The following is a 16,051-nucleotide window of genomic DNA, read 5'->3' as shown; positions in this document are numbered from 1 at the left end:
TGATGTATCCAGTTCTGCACCCAAGAATGTTATCCTTTGGGATGGTACTAGTCTTGACTTTTGCATGTTGACTGTGTATCCCAAGGCTTGCAACAGTTGTATGACATTTTCCAAATCTTTTGTTAATTTTGCCTTGTTGTCCGCTTGTATTATGCAGTCGTCCAGGTATGGGTAAATTTGAATTCCCTGAAGCCTGCAATGAGCAATTACTGATGCCAGGCATTTCGTGAATACTCTGGGCGCAGTAGATAAGCCAAAAGGCAATGCTGAGAATTGATAATGCTCTGATCCTGCAAGAAATCTGAGGTGCCTTCTGCAATCTGGTCATATAGGGACGTGCAGGTATGCCTCCTTGAGATCTAGAGTCACCAGCCAAGACTCCTTGCCCAGCATGGGAAGAAGCTGCTGGAGGGTCAGCATTTTGAATTTTGGAACAATGAGGTATGTGTTGAGTGCGGACAAGTCTAGAATAGGCCTCCATTGATTTTCTTTTCTTGGTACAAGGAAAAGCCTTGAGTAAAATCCTTGGCCTTGTTCCATAGGTGGTACCTCTTCTATAGCTCTCATCCTTAGTAAGTTGTTGATTTGTCTTAGAGCGTCTGTTTTTGGCTTGGTGGTAGGTTTGGCATTCCTCTCTTTTTTGGTAGAGTGTGGAAGTGAAACCTGTAGCCCTTGTCTATTGTTTGTAAAGTCCATTTGTCTCCTGTAATGTAATGCCAGTTGTCGGAAAATAAGGCTAGCTTTCCGCCCAAGGGTGCTTCCAGTTGTTCCCTGGTAGGCGGAACTAGAGCCAAGTCATTGTGTCTGCCCTGTGGAAGTGGTTGTAGTTGGATCTGTGGCAGTACTTCTCTGGTTGGTAGGTTGCCACTGACGCCCCTGTAGGCACCCCTAGATTGACCTCTGCCGCTGGGGCGTCTATTTCTGCCTCTCTGCGCTCTGGAGTTGTCTGGAAAGGACCAATTCTTCGAAGGCCAATTTCTGCTAAACCTCGGAGGTTGGACCTGTAAGAAATCCTTGACTGTTTGGACAGATTTTGCTTTTTCTTCCACCTTCTTTAGAACCTCCTGTGCAGGGGAGCCAAACAAACTTTGTTTCTCCATGGGAGCATCTAGGAGTTTTGACTTAACATGGTCTGGTAAGGATTGTTCTTTTAACCAGGCATGCCTTCAAATCACTGATCCAGTCATAGCTGATCTAAAGGAAGCCTCCAGTGCATCATAGCCACATTTTAAGAAATGGTTACTGACCTGCTGAGAGTTATGTACCAAATCCTGAAGAGACTTGCGGTCTAAAGGTTCAGGAGAAGACAGTTTTTTATTTAACTGGTCTAACAAAAAGTCCTGGTACTGAATCATGTGAAATTGACAGTTCAAGGCCCTGGCTGAAAGAGTAGCAGAAGTATAAACCTTTTTACCCCATCTCTCTAATGCTCTAGATTCCCTTTCAGAGGGAAGAGGGTTTTTGGCAGAGGCAGCTGCCACCTTTAGGGCCCTGTGAAATGGTTTCAGGGTCTGCAACAGGAGCCTTATACAAATGGTAATGAGTGTCCGGGACCCTGTAATATCTGTCTGGCTTGGCAGGGGCCGGAGGGAGAGAATCAGGGGCAGTACAGGCATCATTATATGCATCATCAACAACTGTTAGTACTGGCGGAATGGCTAAAGGCCTATGCTGTGGTAAGTGTAAAAAGGTCCTTAGCCTTTTCCTTGAATCTGAAAAATCCTGGCCCTGCCATTGGAAGTGTTCCCTCATAGCATGCAAGGTTTCCCCAAAGGAAAATTCTTCAGGAGGAGAAGCAGACGGAATGGAGTCTTCTGCATCAGAATCCTCATAAGGAGAATATGGGCCTTCGTGAGGGTCTGAAATGTCTGAGTCATCCGAGGAATAATCTGTAGAGACAGGCTCCGGGGGTTCAGTCCTAGGCCTCTTGTCTGGAGGGGGCTGAGAGGCCCTGTCTGGGTGAGGTTGGGATCCCCTGATCAAAGAAATGAGATCCTCAGCCAGGCTGAGTATTTGGGAACTAGAGGTAGGCCTATGTGAAGGAGCTTTAGCAGTTAAGGCCTTAAAAGATTTAGCTGCTTTAGCCCTGGCAAAAGCCTTGATAGACATAGAAGCAGGGGGTCTAGCAGCCCCACGTGCAGGGGTAGATATGTCTAAAGGAATAGTATCTGACAAATCCTGGGTGCCTGCTTCTGTAGCAGTAAGTTCAGTAGCAGATTCAGCCATGCTCTGTGAGGCCTCGGCTATCGGAGGCATGCTTTCGGCCGAAGGAAGAACCGGGGGCTCGGTTTCAGCCGAAACCGAAACACTCGCGGTTGGCCTAACCGTGGTTTCAGCCGAAACCGCGGACCTCGAATGTCGGTCCTTTTCCTTGCGCTTTTTAGCTAATTGAGTAGTCGGAGTCTCCGATGGCATTTTCTATGCAAAAGCGGGACCAAAAAACTCCTCTGCAAACTCCGACCGACGTCTAAGTGTCCGTCGGTTGAAGGAAGCACAGGCTAGACAAGCTGATACGTCGTGGTCTGGGCCTAAGCAAGGAAGGCAGTAAGAGTGGAAATCCTTATGAGGTATTTGTTTCCCACAAGTTAAACAATTATTTACTTTGTCTGACATCGGCTGAGGCAAGAAAGAGTCCCCAACGGGTACTTAGCTTTTAGAAGTCTTCGTAGTAGAAATCTCTGGATCTGACCGACCGGCACTTGCGAACAGCTTCTGCTTCGGGCACCGCGCGGCAAGAAAGACTGAGGAAAATGGCGTCGGCTGATGCCTTTATACCCAATAAACAGCAGCTATGATGTCGGGTGAAGTGCGACATCAGCCGAGGCCAGACCCAGACTTTGGAATCCGGCCGACCGAAGGGCTGCCTGAGGCAGGACAACCCATATGTTAGGACTGCAGATGCATCCTTGAAGGACATCTGTACTATGTTCATCGTGTTACACTGCTGCATTCATTACACTTTGGTAGAATCCCAAAGCTAAGGATGGGTGGCTAGTCTATAAAGAGTTAGGATTGGCCATGAGGCCCTGCAGAACTGCAGTGGCAAATCCTGCTCTGGATTTAGAGTAAAGAGGCAGGTGGTAATGCTTGGTAAAGGTGTGCACTGAACTCCAAGTTGCAGCCTTCAAAATTTCCTTGATAGGTACTCCTCTGAGAAAGGCTGTTGAAGAAGTGGCTGTTGCCCTGGTGGAATGTGGCCTAATGTTATGTGGGACTGATTTTCCATGCTGTGTGCAGCAGTAACGAATACAGTGTCCTATCCATTTGGATATAGTCTGCTTTGAGATAGCCTTGCCCTGTGATCCTGCAGCATATGCTACAAACAGTTGCTCAGTTTTCCTGAAAGCTTTTGTTTTGTCCAAGTAGAAGCGTAGCTGCCTGTGTATGTCCAAAGAATGTAGAAGTTTCTCCCCTTTATTCTGGGGGTTTGGATAAAAGGTTAGTAAATGGATGGTTTGGTTAAGAGCCACACTAGATACCACCTTTGGCATAAAGGTAGGGTTTGTCCTTAAAGAAACCCTGTCCTGATGAAAAATTATAAAAGGTTCCACTGCCATTAATGCCTGTAGCTCTGAGACTCTTCATGCTGAAGTTACTGCTAGGAGCAGAGCTGTTTCCCATGATAAAAATTTTTAGATCGGCTGTATTGGCTGGCTCAAAAGGTGGCAGGGTCAGTTTTTTCCAAAATGAAATTGAGGTCCCAAGTTGGTGTTACTGCTCTCCAGGGCGGTCTTATGTTTTTAGCCCCTCTGAGGTACTGCTTTAGCAAGGGATGAGAGAATAAAGGAGGATCCGTGTTGTAATGTGCTGAAATGGCAGAGGCGTGGATCTTAATTGATGAGAAGGATAGGCCTCTGTCCAGCACCTCAGTTAAGTATTGTAAAATCTGAGGGATGTTTGGAACAAGAGGGTCAAGACTTTGAGCTTGGTTCGAGGTGCAGAATCTCTTCCAATTTTCTGAGTAAGCTTTCCTGGTGCTAGGCCTCCTGGTCTCCAAAATGACGTCCATAACAGCTTTAGAGAGGGGTGTTGCCTGTTTGACTAATGAATCTGCCATGCAGCCAGGTTTAGGGTTTTGAGCGGACCGTGCAGGATAATTTGTTGTGGAATTTGAGGCAAAATCCATGGTGGGCCTTCAGCCAAGTTCCTTAAGATAGGGTACCAGTGCTGGCATGGCCAGTCTGGAGCAATCAGGATCATCTGTGGTTTTTCTTGTTTGGCTTTTAGGAGTAACTTTGAAAGGAGAGGCAGTGGCGGGAAGGCATAAACTTAAGTTTTTCCAGCTGAACAAAAAAGCATCCACTTTCCATGCTTGTTTGTGATAAGTCCTTGTGCAGAATCTTTGTAGTTGGCAATTCAGTGGGAAGGCAAAAAGATCTATGTCTGGGCATCCCCATTTTTGCTTTACCATGCTGAAGATTTGTGGATTCAATTTCCATTCGTGAGGGTCCATGATATTTCTGCTTAGATCGTCTGCCAGAGTATTTTTCTTTCCTGGCAGGAATTGTGCTTGCAGGTGAACTTGATACATTAGAGCTGTGTTCCACAACGTCATGGCTTGCCTGCATAGGGGATAAGAATGAGTGCCCCCTTGCTTGTTTATGTACCACATTACTGTGGTGTTGTCTGTCTTTAATAATAATTGTCCTGGATGCAGAAGGTCCTTGAAAGCTGTTAGGGCATTTTGAACAGCCAACATCTCTTTTTGATTGATGTGAAGATACATCTGGTCTGCGGTCCACTTGCCCTGAATGCATTTTCCTGCCATGTGTGCTCCCCAGGCGTAATCCGAAGCATCTATTGTTAGAGTCTGCCTGGCTGTGGGTAGGGTAAAAGGCTGACCCTTGTTTAGGTGACATGCCTGTGCCCACCATCGAAACTCCTGTTGTAGGCAGGGAATCACTGGTATTACTGCTTCTAAACTGTGAGAGTGTTGAGTCCAAACACTTTTTAGGTACCACTGTAATTTCCTCATATGCAGTCTGGCATATGGTATTAGTAGTATGCAGGATGCCATGAATCCCAGGGCCTGCAGACATTTTCTTGCAGGGAGATGGGACTTTTGCCAGTGATTGAAAGTTAGTTGAACTTGTTTGTCTGGCGTCAGGTAAGCCACCTGGGCCGTTGTATTTAAGCTGGCACCCAGGAATATAATCTGTTGTGAGGGCACTAGTTTTGACTTCTTTTCATTTACTGTGTACCCTAGAGAAATTAGCAACCTTTTTACAAACGCCAGATGCTGCAGAAGAATGCCCTTTGTCTCTGCTTGAATGAGGCAGTCGTCCAGGTATGGATATATTTGAATTCCTTTTTGTCTGCAAAATGCAATTACTGGTGCCAGGCACTCTGTGAAGACCCTGGGCGCAGTAGATAAGCCAAAGGGCAGTGCAGATAATTGGTAGTGCATTGTACCAGCTTTGAATCTGAGGTATCTTCTGCAATTTTGTCTGATAGGGACATGCAGGTATGCCTCTCTGAGGTTCAGAGTAACAAGCCAAGCCTTCTTGCCCAGCATGGGAAGAAGTTGCTGTAATGTCAACATTTTGAATTTTGGAAAATCCAGGTAAGTATTTAGAATTGAAAGGTCTAGTATGGGCCTCCAGGCTTTGTCCTTCCTGGGGACCAGGAAGAGTCTTGAATAAAATCCTTGTCCTTGTTCCTGTTGTGGTACTTTTTGAATAGCTCTCATGACCATGAGGGCTGAAATTTGTTTTTGTGCCTCTGCCCATTGATTTTGTGGCAGGTCTGGCATTCCTTTTAGCCTTGTTAAAGCATGAAAGTGGAACCTGTAACCTTGAGACACAATACTCAGAACGCATTTGTCTTGGGTGATTGTTTGCCAGTTTTGAGAAAAAAGTGCTAGTTTCCCCCCAAGGGGGCTTCCAAAAGGAAAGTGCTTGGCGTGCGAAGGGGAAAGTCATTGTGACAGTTTCCTGTAAGGTTGAGACTTGTCCTCACCTCCTTTTGGGGTTGAGGTGCCCCACTGTCATTGTCTATTTGAGCCTTGGGGTTGAGATCTGCCTCTTGGGCATCTGTATCTGCCTCTCTGTGGCCTGTCTGACACTGGAAAGGACCAATTCTTTGATGGCCAATTTCTGCTAAATCGAGGTGGCTGTACCTGTAAGAAATCCTTGACTGTTTGCATAGATTTAGCTTTATCCTCCACTTTCTTTAACACCTCTTCTGCCTTAACACCAAACAAGGTATCATGCTGTAAAGGAGCATCCAATAATTTTGCCTTAACATGATCAGGTAAACTCTGTTCTTTTAACCAACCATGTCTTCGAATCACAGAACCTGTAACTGCGGCTCTACAAGAGGCCTCTAAAGAATCAAAACCACATTGCAGAGTATGTTTTCCCACCTGTTCAACTGCAATGCAATAAATCCTACATTTCTTTTCAATCAGGAGCTTCTGAGCTTGCAAGCATTTTCTGTTTTAACTGAGCCATTAAATATTGTTGGTACTTAAGCATGTGAAAATGGCAATTTAAAGCTCTTACTGCTAAAGTTGCAGAAGTGTATACTTTCTTCCCCATCTATCCAAAGCCCTGGAATCTCTGTCAGAAGGTACTGTATTTTTTACAATGGAAGCCTTAACCCCTTTTGGACCATGGGAAATAGTTTCTGGATCAGCAGAAGGGTTTTTATAAAGAAACTTGTGAGAGTCAGGGAATCTATAATACCCATCTGGCTTGGCTGGTGCAGGGGGCAAAGAATCAGGGGGTAAGCTGGATTCAGAGAACACATCATCCACAATATCCAGCACAGGCAGAATAGCCAGTGGCCTGTGCTGAGGCAATAAAAGGACATCCCTGAGCCTTTTCTTGGATTCTGAGTAATCCTGACTTTCCCAATGGAAATGCTCCCTCATGGTATGTAAAGTTTCCCCAAAAGAATAATCCTCAGGAAGAGAGGCTGAAGGGATAGATTCTTCAGCATCAGAGTCCTCATAGGGGGGTAGAGAGTATCCCTGGTCTGAAGAGGAATCAGAGGAAATGGAAACCTGATCAGAGGAATCATAGTCTGTATCCTGCCTAGGCCTTTTCTTAGGAGGGGGATGGGAACCCCTGATTAGAGTAATGAGGTCTTTGGCCATTTTAAGCACCTGTTTCTTGGGCATGGAGGACTGTCCAGGAGAATGCTGTACTTGTTTCTTTGTCTTTAATGGTACTTTTGTCTTGGCTGTTGTTTTAATGGTAAGTTGTGAAGGTCTGAAAACACCCTCAGAAGCCGATGCCTGCTCATCGGCTCCGGACCCATCTGAGGGATTAGTTTCCGTAGGCCCAATACCTTGAGTTTCCAGAGGCCTAGTTGTCTCCACGTAGGAGTCGGAGGTGGCCTGTGGCTCTGAGGTAGAGGGTTCAGGGACTGCGAAAGCGCCTCACTGAGAACTGGCGACTGGCCTAGAAGAGGTTTCATTGTCAATGTTGAAAATGTTGACTCTGAAGGCTGGAAGGACAGCCCTAACATCATCATCAACAATGGAATCAGTGTAAAAAATGATGCCCATGGGCCAACCCTACGCCTTGTGGCTGAAGGAACTCCTGATGATGTGAGCACTGGTATCAAGATAATCAACACGTGACACATAACATCAAAGCTACTAACCACAAAGGTTGTGGCCCTGAGATTGAAACTGTAACAGATGTTGACAGTTCTAGTGACACTGGTGTTTGGAAGCTGAAATCCAGCCTCACTTGATCAAATTCTGAAATCAGGGCCACCAAGGAGAACTGAGATGACTGGCAGTGAATCTTGGCAAAAAGGAAATGCTTCTGTCCACCCTAGTATCAAAGACATGCAGGGAACAAAATTTTCTGATCATCAAAAAGAGAAGGAATACCACTAGTTTAGCAGGACAAGGCTCAAACAGAACTGGGTAACTGGAATATGAGACTCCAAAAATGGCATGAGCAGAAGGAAGCTCCTCAGTTCATTAAGGGCCAGCACAGGAATTCTTAGGTCATTCCCTGTCACCTTGATCCAGCTTATGTTTCATCTTCAACTCTCTCCTTGTTTCTATCCTTATCTTGAGGTTTTGTCAACTATAGTCTTGGTTCTAAAAAGGGGCACACAAAGTGTATTTTCTTGAAGTGGAAGCTTACACCTACACTTGCATTTTTTGCAAGCACTACTGTCCATCTTTAATGAACCAATAAAGGAATAAAGCTGAGTAACAGCAGCGATCTTTATTGGTCCTCACAATACAAAATGAATCAATACAAACAGTATTAAACTGTAAAAACTCAACAGTCCAACTGCAAAAAACAGTTCACAAGATGCTGCAAAAAATAGAAGTTATGTACTCAACATACCTTTCCATGCGAGTTATCAATCTTGCCTTCATTCTGTACATGTGGGTTCAGACTCAGCCGTTTTACGAAAGCTCGAGGTCACCAACTAGCTCGTGGCTTACTCCCTATCCTATGATGCTCTTGGGCATTCCCCAGATCTTGTTTGCAGGTATACTAATATCAATTTAATCAGGAATCCTCCATTAGTTTATAAGGTAAGAAGGTGGTCAGAGACAATCAGACACCAATTAGCAACCTCTCGATCCTCCAGGAGCTAAAAGGAGGGGGTCGGAGGGTGGGACGCAAGAATGAAGGCGAGATGGACAACTCGCATGGAATGTTATGACGAGTACATAACTTATTTATGTGAAGTTGTCCTATCTCGCCTTCATTCTGTACTTGTGGGACAGCATACCTAACACCATCTTTCTTGGGTGTCTCACAGGAGAACATTCTTCATAACAGTGGACCCAAGTAAGGCCCTGTCCCTGGAGGCCAAATCCACTTTGTAATGAGTGATAAAAGTATGAGGCCTTGCCCACATTGCTGCTGCGCAAATGGTATCAATTGGTAATCTTGCACAGAAGGCCGAAAAGGTCTGGATAGCTCTTATTTTGTCTGGAAGTTGTTTATTCAGTGACTGATATGTATATGAAATGCAATCTGACAACCACCTGGATAAAGTGGTTGCTACTGAAGCTCTTTTCTTAGAGTCTGAAAAAGACATAATTGATCAGTTTTTTTAAAATCCTTTGGTTCTGTGTAAGAAGAAACGTAACCATCTATGTACATCAAGTTGGTGTAACATGTATTCTGCCTTATAATTGGGGCAAAAAACTGGTAAGTCTATAGATTTAAGTTTGATTCTGAGCATACTTTTGGTAGAATGGATGGGTTTGTGCGAAATGAGAGACTGCCCATATGAAACAGCAAATATGGGGTCTTGATGGATAATGCTTGTAATTCCGAAACCCTTCTAGCTCAAGTGATAGCCACTAAGGTTAAGAATTTCGAGTCACAGGATAACGCAGGTTCAAAAGGGAAAGAATTATGCAGGATAAAATTAAATTTAGGTTCCATGGAGGTAGAGGTGGTTTAATGGGTGGTCTTAACAGGCTAGTACCTCTCAGGAATGCTTTACAAAGTCTGTGGGACATAACGTTGGGTCCTCCTTCTCCAAAATGAAAATTAGAAATTGCTGCTAACTGTACCAGAATAGTAGCTGCAGCTGCTTCCTCATTAAACAGTTTAGACAAAAATTCCAGTACTGAAGAAATACATGCAGAGAATGGGTCAATATGACTTTTTATGGCCCAGAAGGAAAATCTTTTCCATTTGCTGAGATATAACCTTCTCGTAGAAGCTTTGTGAGAAGACATCAGGATCTGTTGTACAGAGGTAGAAAGGTTAGGTACGCTGGCTATGTTTGGAATTGGAGCAGCCCCGATGGATGGAGCATTCACGATGGATAGATCAAAAGATCTGGCACCGGAGGCTCCTCTTGTAGGTGAGGTTGCAAGAAGGGGAACCAAATTTGACAAGGCCAGTAAGTGGCTAGAAGTATTAAGGTCCCTGCATTTGGTGTTCATGGACGTGGCAAAAAGATTGCAGCAAGGCTGGCCCCACTTTCAGAAAATCATTTCTGCTATGTCTTGTTTCAGGGACCGCTCGTGAGGCATTAGTATTGCTCTGCTGAGCTTGTCTGCTATGATGCTGGATTTCCCGGGATTATGCATTGCTATCAGAAAACAATGGGAGGAGGTCATCCACTGCCATACTCTCAGGGCCTCTCGACAAAGGAGGTAAGATTTGGTTCCTTCTTGTTTATGTACCATACCACTGACATACTGTCCCTTCTAGATCGCAATCGTTCCCAGTGGGAGTGAGTCTTGGAATGCCTGTAACACAAGAAGCACCGCTCTCGTCTCTAGGACATGGATGTGCAAGTGGGCCCCGTGATCCTGCCAAGTGCCTTGGACTGTTCTTCCCTGATAATGCCCCCACCCTATCTGGGAAGCATCCGTGGTCAATGTGGCGTGCGGTTGTTGAAGAACAAAGGGTCGACCTAGGGTTACCTGATCATAGTATGGCCATCAACAATGGTCTCTTCTGTAAGATGCTGTCAACATAATGTGGTGCAACATTGGAAGCTCCTGCATGAACAATTGACTGAACAGCAGCCACTGTAAAATTCTCATGTGCAATCTCACTAGGGGAATTGCACTTACTGCTGCCATGGTGCCCAATACCTGTAGAACCGTCCTTGCCAGAGTATTCCTTTTGAAAAAAGTTCTAGAACCTGTATCCGTAGGGCTTGTACTCTGTCTGGCGGAAGCTTTACCATCGTTGTTGTGGTGTCTAGATCTGAGCCTATAAATATAATATGTTGAGATGGCAATAAGGTAGATTTTTCGTAGTTTATTCTGATGCCTAGGTGAGAACAGTGTGTCATAGTGGTGTCTCTTGCTTGTGTTAGTAAATGATTCGTGGTGGTGGTTAGGAGCCAGTCATCTAGATATGGAAGCACTCGGAATCCTAAACGTATCAGGTGAACCATAACTACTGCCACACATTTGGTGAACACTCTGGGGGCTGTAGTGAGGCCAAAGGGCAGAGCTCGAAACTGATAGTGACTGGCTCCCAGCCAAAAGCACAGATGACTCCTGGATGGCCTTCCATTTTTATGTGGTAGTAGCCATCCTGGAGGTCTATAGAACACATCCAATTGTCTTTTCCTATAAAAGAAAGCATGGACTGCAGTGTTACCATGCAGAACTTTGTCTTTTTAACAGATTTGTTCAGTCTGCTGAGATCCAGTATGGGTCTCCAGTCTTCTGTTTTCTTTGGAACTAAAAAGAACCCTGAGTAAGTTCCGGATCTTGTCTGATCGGCGGGGACCGGATGTCTATTTTTTCTAGCAAATTCTGTATTTCTAGGGTTGCTTGTTTCCTGAACATCCAGAATGTTTTTTATGCATGGGGCGGGAAAGGAAATGGGTATGGAGTAACCTCTGGATATGATGCTTTGCACCTACTTGTCTTTTATTAGTTAGACTTCTGGGTACAAAATCAGTTGACCACCGACAGTCCCCTGAGACGGACAAATGGACCTCCTTTCAGGAGCATTGAAAGGGCATACCAAAGAAGGACACTCTGTCACATTGGTTCTGCAGAACCCCTCTGCCGCAAGGCCGGTGTCTTCCATTATTACTTCACCCTCTTCCCCTGGGGGAAGGCTCACCATGTGTGTCTTGAAAAACTCTCTGGGATTTTCAAAACCACATTTTTTCCTCCCTTTTGACCTTGAGGATAAGGTCTAAGAGGTGTCGAAAAATGGACTCCGATGGCAGAGAGAGTTTTTCCTTCTTGCTCATACCTGGTTAGCATCTCTTCTGCTTTAGGCCCGAACAAGGACGAGCTGTCGAAGAGGGTATTAAAGGATGACTTGTTGGGTTCCGCAAAGTTACGCAGGCACATCCAGGAATGTCTCCTAAGAACAATTCCTGAACCCGCTGACCTACTCGCTCCATCGGCTGCATAAGTAACGAGCCTCATGGATGATTTAACTACTGAATTCAAGGTGGAGAGCAGGGAGGACACTTTGTCCAATACCCCGCAGCTACTGAAACCTGGAGAGCATCTCTAAGCTCCTTCAGGAGATCTTTCTGTAATCTGGAGAAATGAGTAAGATAATTCAGGGACTTGAGCGTCAAGGTTACTGAAGAGAACATGCGCTTCCAAATCTGTCCATTGTACAAGACTCTGTTCAGCGGATGGACAGAAGTGGACGTTTCAGACTACACCTTTTTGGTGGCTGGTGTCCCCACCATAGCATCTACTGGGACACCTTTAGTAAGGAAGGTCTTATCCTCAGGGGAAGTGATGAATTTGGCCTCCAGGGAAGAGGCTCCACTGAATCTGGAGACTCCCATGCCTTTCAACAAACTAAATCCATAAGTTTGTCGAAAGGCAGAGACACCCAAGTGGCTGAAGGGCGAGACCCAAAGGCCTTCAGGTAGACAGACTCCTCATCAGAAGGGTTGATGGGCTTCCAGCTGCCTCTCTGTTTAAGGATTTCTAGAATGTCTGCAAAGGAGACATCCTCAGAGGGTGACTGTGGTGACCCTTCTGACTCATTGAGGTCTGTGTCTGATATGATCGACTCCTCTGGGGAATCCAAATGCTTCCTCTTACATAATCTCTTGTGAGGGACCTCTTCAGAAGGGCATTCTGGAGAGGTTTCGGAAGAGATGGGTTCACCCGTTGGGGGATCCTGAGGCTTTGGGTTTCCACGTCTGTGTGGTATCGGTTGGGCTAAGACTTGGGCTTTTGTGAAGGAATGATGGGACCCGAAAGTGGAGCTGCTCATGGGGACAGCACTCTCCTCATCGCCTCGAAAGCCCCCCCCATGACCCGAGGAGGCCTCCGGCTCCAAAGAATCAGAAGGCCTCCCCGAAGCCAAGGGGGTTGGCTCTGAAGCTGAAGCTGATGTAGTAGCCGAGCTCACCCGTGCTGAGGCCCCGAGAGGCAAAGTCAGATTCGACAGCTGTCAATGCCCCCAGAGCCGACCGGACAGCATCGCCTCCTAGACTCCTCCAGCTAAGATGGCACCGATGAAGTTGGAGCAGAAGTTGGAGCCGTAGATCCTGGGGCTGGTTTCAGCTCCAATAGTTCCACTACTACTATGTCCATGCCTTTCAGCTCCAAGGCCTAAGGTGGGTCAGAGGAGGAATCAAAAGCGAAGGGGTAAATCTAGTCAGCTCCAAAGCCTGCTGGGTCAGTTCCGACAATAACTTAGGGTCGGTGTACTTAAGAGCCTCTGCACCAAACAATCCACATCCTCATCCGACAAGGTCCTGGAGGATCGAGAGGAGGGGGCAGGAGATATTGATTTCTGTAAAATTGGTGACCTCAAAGTCGGAGACACCGGTTCCAAAACAAGGGACTGGCTCCGACTGTGTAATACCAATGGCTCCGAAGCAGATGGAGCAGAGATAGATGGTTTGTTGAGTCCAAAAGCCTTCGGATCCGATGACATTTTTGAAACTTTTTGTGAAGATCCAGATTCTGAAGAGGATGAAGATCTTTTGATGACTTACCAGATTTAGAAGGAGGGGAAGAGTTTTCCTTAGATGTACTCTGGCCTTCCTCTAATGTTTCTGAAAAAAGTTTTTAGTAATCCTCTTATAATAAGTTTATTTTTTCACTCAAGGAGAACCCTTGAACTGAAAGAGTGGCATATAGAGCACAACTCTTACTCTTGCAAGTGTACTGCACCAAGCCAGCAGACATATTCTGAATGGCCATCTGTCAAGGACATTTTCTGGGAACATTTGCAACACATTTTAAAAACAGACGGTTTTGTCTCTTTCAATTGTTTAGATATAGTAATCACAGTAATAAAACAAAGCAACAGCAAACAAATTACACTATGTCTATTATTATTTGTTTATACATATATATATTATATATATATATATATATATATATATATATATATATATATATATATACACACACACATATATATATATATATATATATATATATATATATATATATATATATTTATATATATTTTTTAAAAGCACAGCACACAGAAAAAACGGGGGGAGGGGGTTGGGCCCACTAACTTAAACGGGCTAGAAAAAACGCTCTCTAAGTTAAATGAGCTGATTAGAGAGAACAAGAGGGTTAAGATATATATGTATAAATTGAAAGAGTACCAAAGGGAAAATCTCTGCTACAAGAAAAAACCCACTTAACGGCTTTAGAAACATGGGCCAAGTAAAGAAAAGGCTGAGTTGCTCTCTAAATCAAACAAGCTACTCTACTAAACAGCACACCCCTACAATACTAATCTAAGAACTATAGCAACAACAACAATAATATATATATAACAAATGGGGAATCAGGATAAGGGTGAACTGTAGGCCTTAAGCCAACGACGGCCATAAAAATCAACAGCAAGTAGCAGACACAGTGTAAATTGTGATTTACTTATCTAAAATACTAATAAAGCAATCGCACACAATTTAAGGCAAAAAACTAGTGAAATTATTATCTAGATGAAGAAAAAAGAATCAAACTTAGCCAGAGCCAGTTGATGAAACGCGTGATCTGTTTGGCGGCAAACGAGATCTGGGGAATGCCCTACAGCATCATGGGATAGGGAGTAAGCCACAAGCTAGTTGGAGACCTCGAGCTTATGTAAAATGGCCGAGTTGAAACTAAGGATCAGTTCTGAACCCACAAGTACAGAATGAAGGCAAGATAGGACAACTTCACATCAATATTATATATATATATATATATATATATATATATATATATATATATATTTTTTTTTTAATTTCAACATAACAAAGTAGTAAAAATGCATCAACAACAATAACAGTTAAGACTAGACAAGATGCAACAAAAAGTACAGGACAATGTGGGAAAACAAAACGCCCAGGAACTAAGGAGTGAAAAAGGTACATTAAAAAATGTCTACAATAATAAAAATTAAAAAAAACTCTAAAATGAACAGTGATCAGAACTTTGTAGCACTAGAGATGAGTAAAACACACAGACAAAAGACTGAACTGAATCATTTTTTCAACAGAAAAGTATATTTTAAACAAATACAGCCTACAACCATGTTTCCAATGCCTGCTGAATGCACAGCAAAAGGGATCTGGACACAACGCTTGTTTGAACAGCATTATGGATAAAACAGGAGAGGGTTTGCAGCCTGTGAAAGTTTTAGATGCTGAGCTTACTAATGTGGCCTTTAAAAGTTTCACATATTGAGCTGACTAAAGGTTTGTTGTTCTACTCTTGCTTGTTAATAATGGACCTCGTCTTTTCAGATCATTCAGTCTCCCCACCACAATATCTTCTCCTTCATCTTTTGTCCATGTCTCACGTTTTCCTAAATGCTTCTGCTCCTTCCTTCCAGCACCCATGCTGACAGTTCTCTTCATGGTTGTATAACCACCTCACGTCTGTGCTCACTTTCCTGCTCAAGATGAACACTTCAAATTTCACTGACAGATCCCTGTCCTCCACTATTTCTGGTCTCACGAGAGAAGAATTTGGACTTCACTACTCTCTGGTCATACCCTTACTCCTACTTCTCATGCACCTTTATGATGGCTTCCCTCTGGACCCTTTCTGGCAGTCAGATGATGACTAGAAATGCTTACAGTACTCAAGGTAGGCCTGAAAGGGTTGAAGTATGACCCTTTGCTTCTAGAGCCCATCTCCCTGAAGATACATGTCAACATTCAGTTTACTAACATTACGGCTCTCTCACTCTCCTTTTGGTAGTGAAATCTTTTTGCAGTTAAAATACCCAAATACTTACTTTACTCTCTTCCATTTCCCCTCTTATGGGTGATAATTTGCACCACAGTTGCTTTGGCCCAAGTGTTGTACTTTGCATTTATCTGCTACCTCTCTTCTACCCACTAGGTCAGCCTTCACTGAATCCTTCCTTATACAACTCTACCACCAATTCTACACTACTACAGCTGTCTTTGAATCATAAGCAGAGTTTGATTCCACTAAGTTTTGAAACAAACACTGCAAAGAGTACTAAACCCAAGACTGATCCCCATGATACTCCAAAGTCATGTTTCCTTATTCAAGATATCATCTCCCTCTCTACAACTCCATGTATCCTACTTTTCAACCACATGGCAATGCAGTTTCTAAATTCTAGTCCTCCCACAACCAAACCATTTTCCTATCAGATTCCTGTGAGACTTA

The 16,051-nt window shown here is 44.2% G+C and overlaps 1 protein-coding gene across 1 annotated transcript in view; it reads right to left on the bottom strand.

Annotated features, from left to right (window-relative positions):
- Positions 1–16,051, bottom strand: part of ZC3H4 (zinc finger CCCH-type containing 4) — a 589,226-nt gene that overhangs the window by 48,305 nt on the left and 524,870 nt on the right. The window lies entirely within an intron of this gene.

The sequence above is a fragment of the Protopterus annectens genome, chromosome 1.part0 (genome assembly GCF_019279795.1).
Source record: "Protopterus annectens isolate FY-2018-M chromosome 1.part0, PAN1.0, whole genome shotgun sequence".
Taxonomy (NCBI): domain Eukaryota; kingdom Metazoa; phylum Chordata; order Ceratodontiformes; family Protopteridae; genus Protopterus; species Protopterus annectens.
Note: the sequence above shows the minus strand (reverse complement) of the source record. Positions and strands in the feature narration are given on the sequence as shown.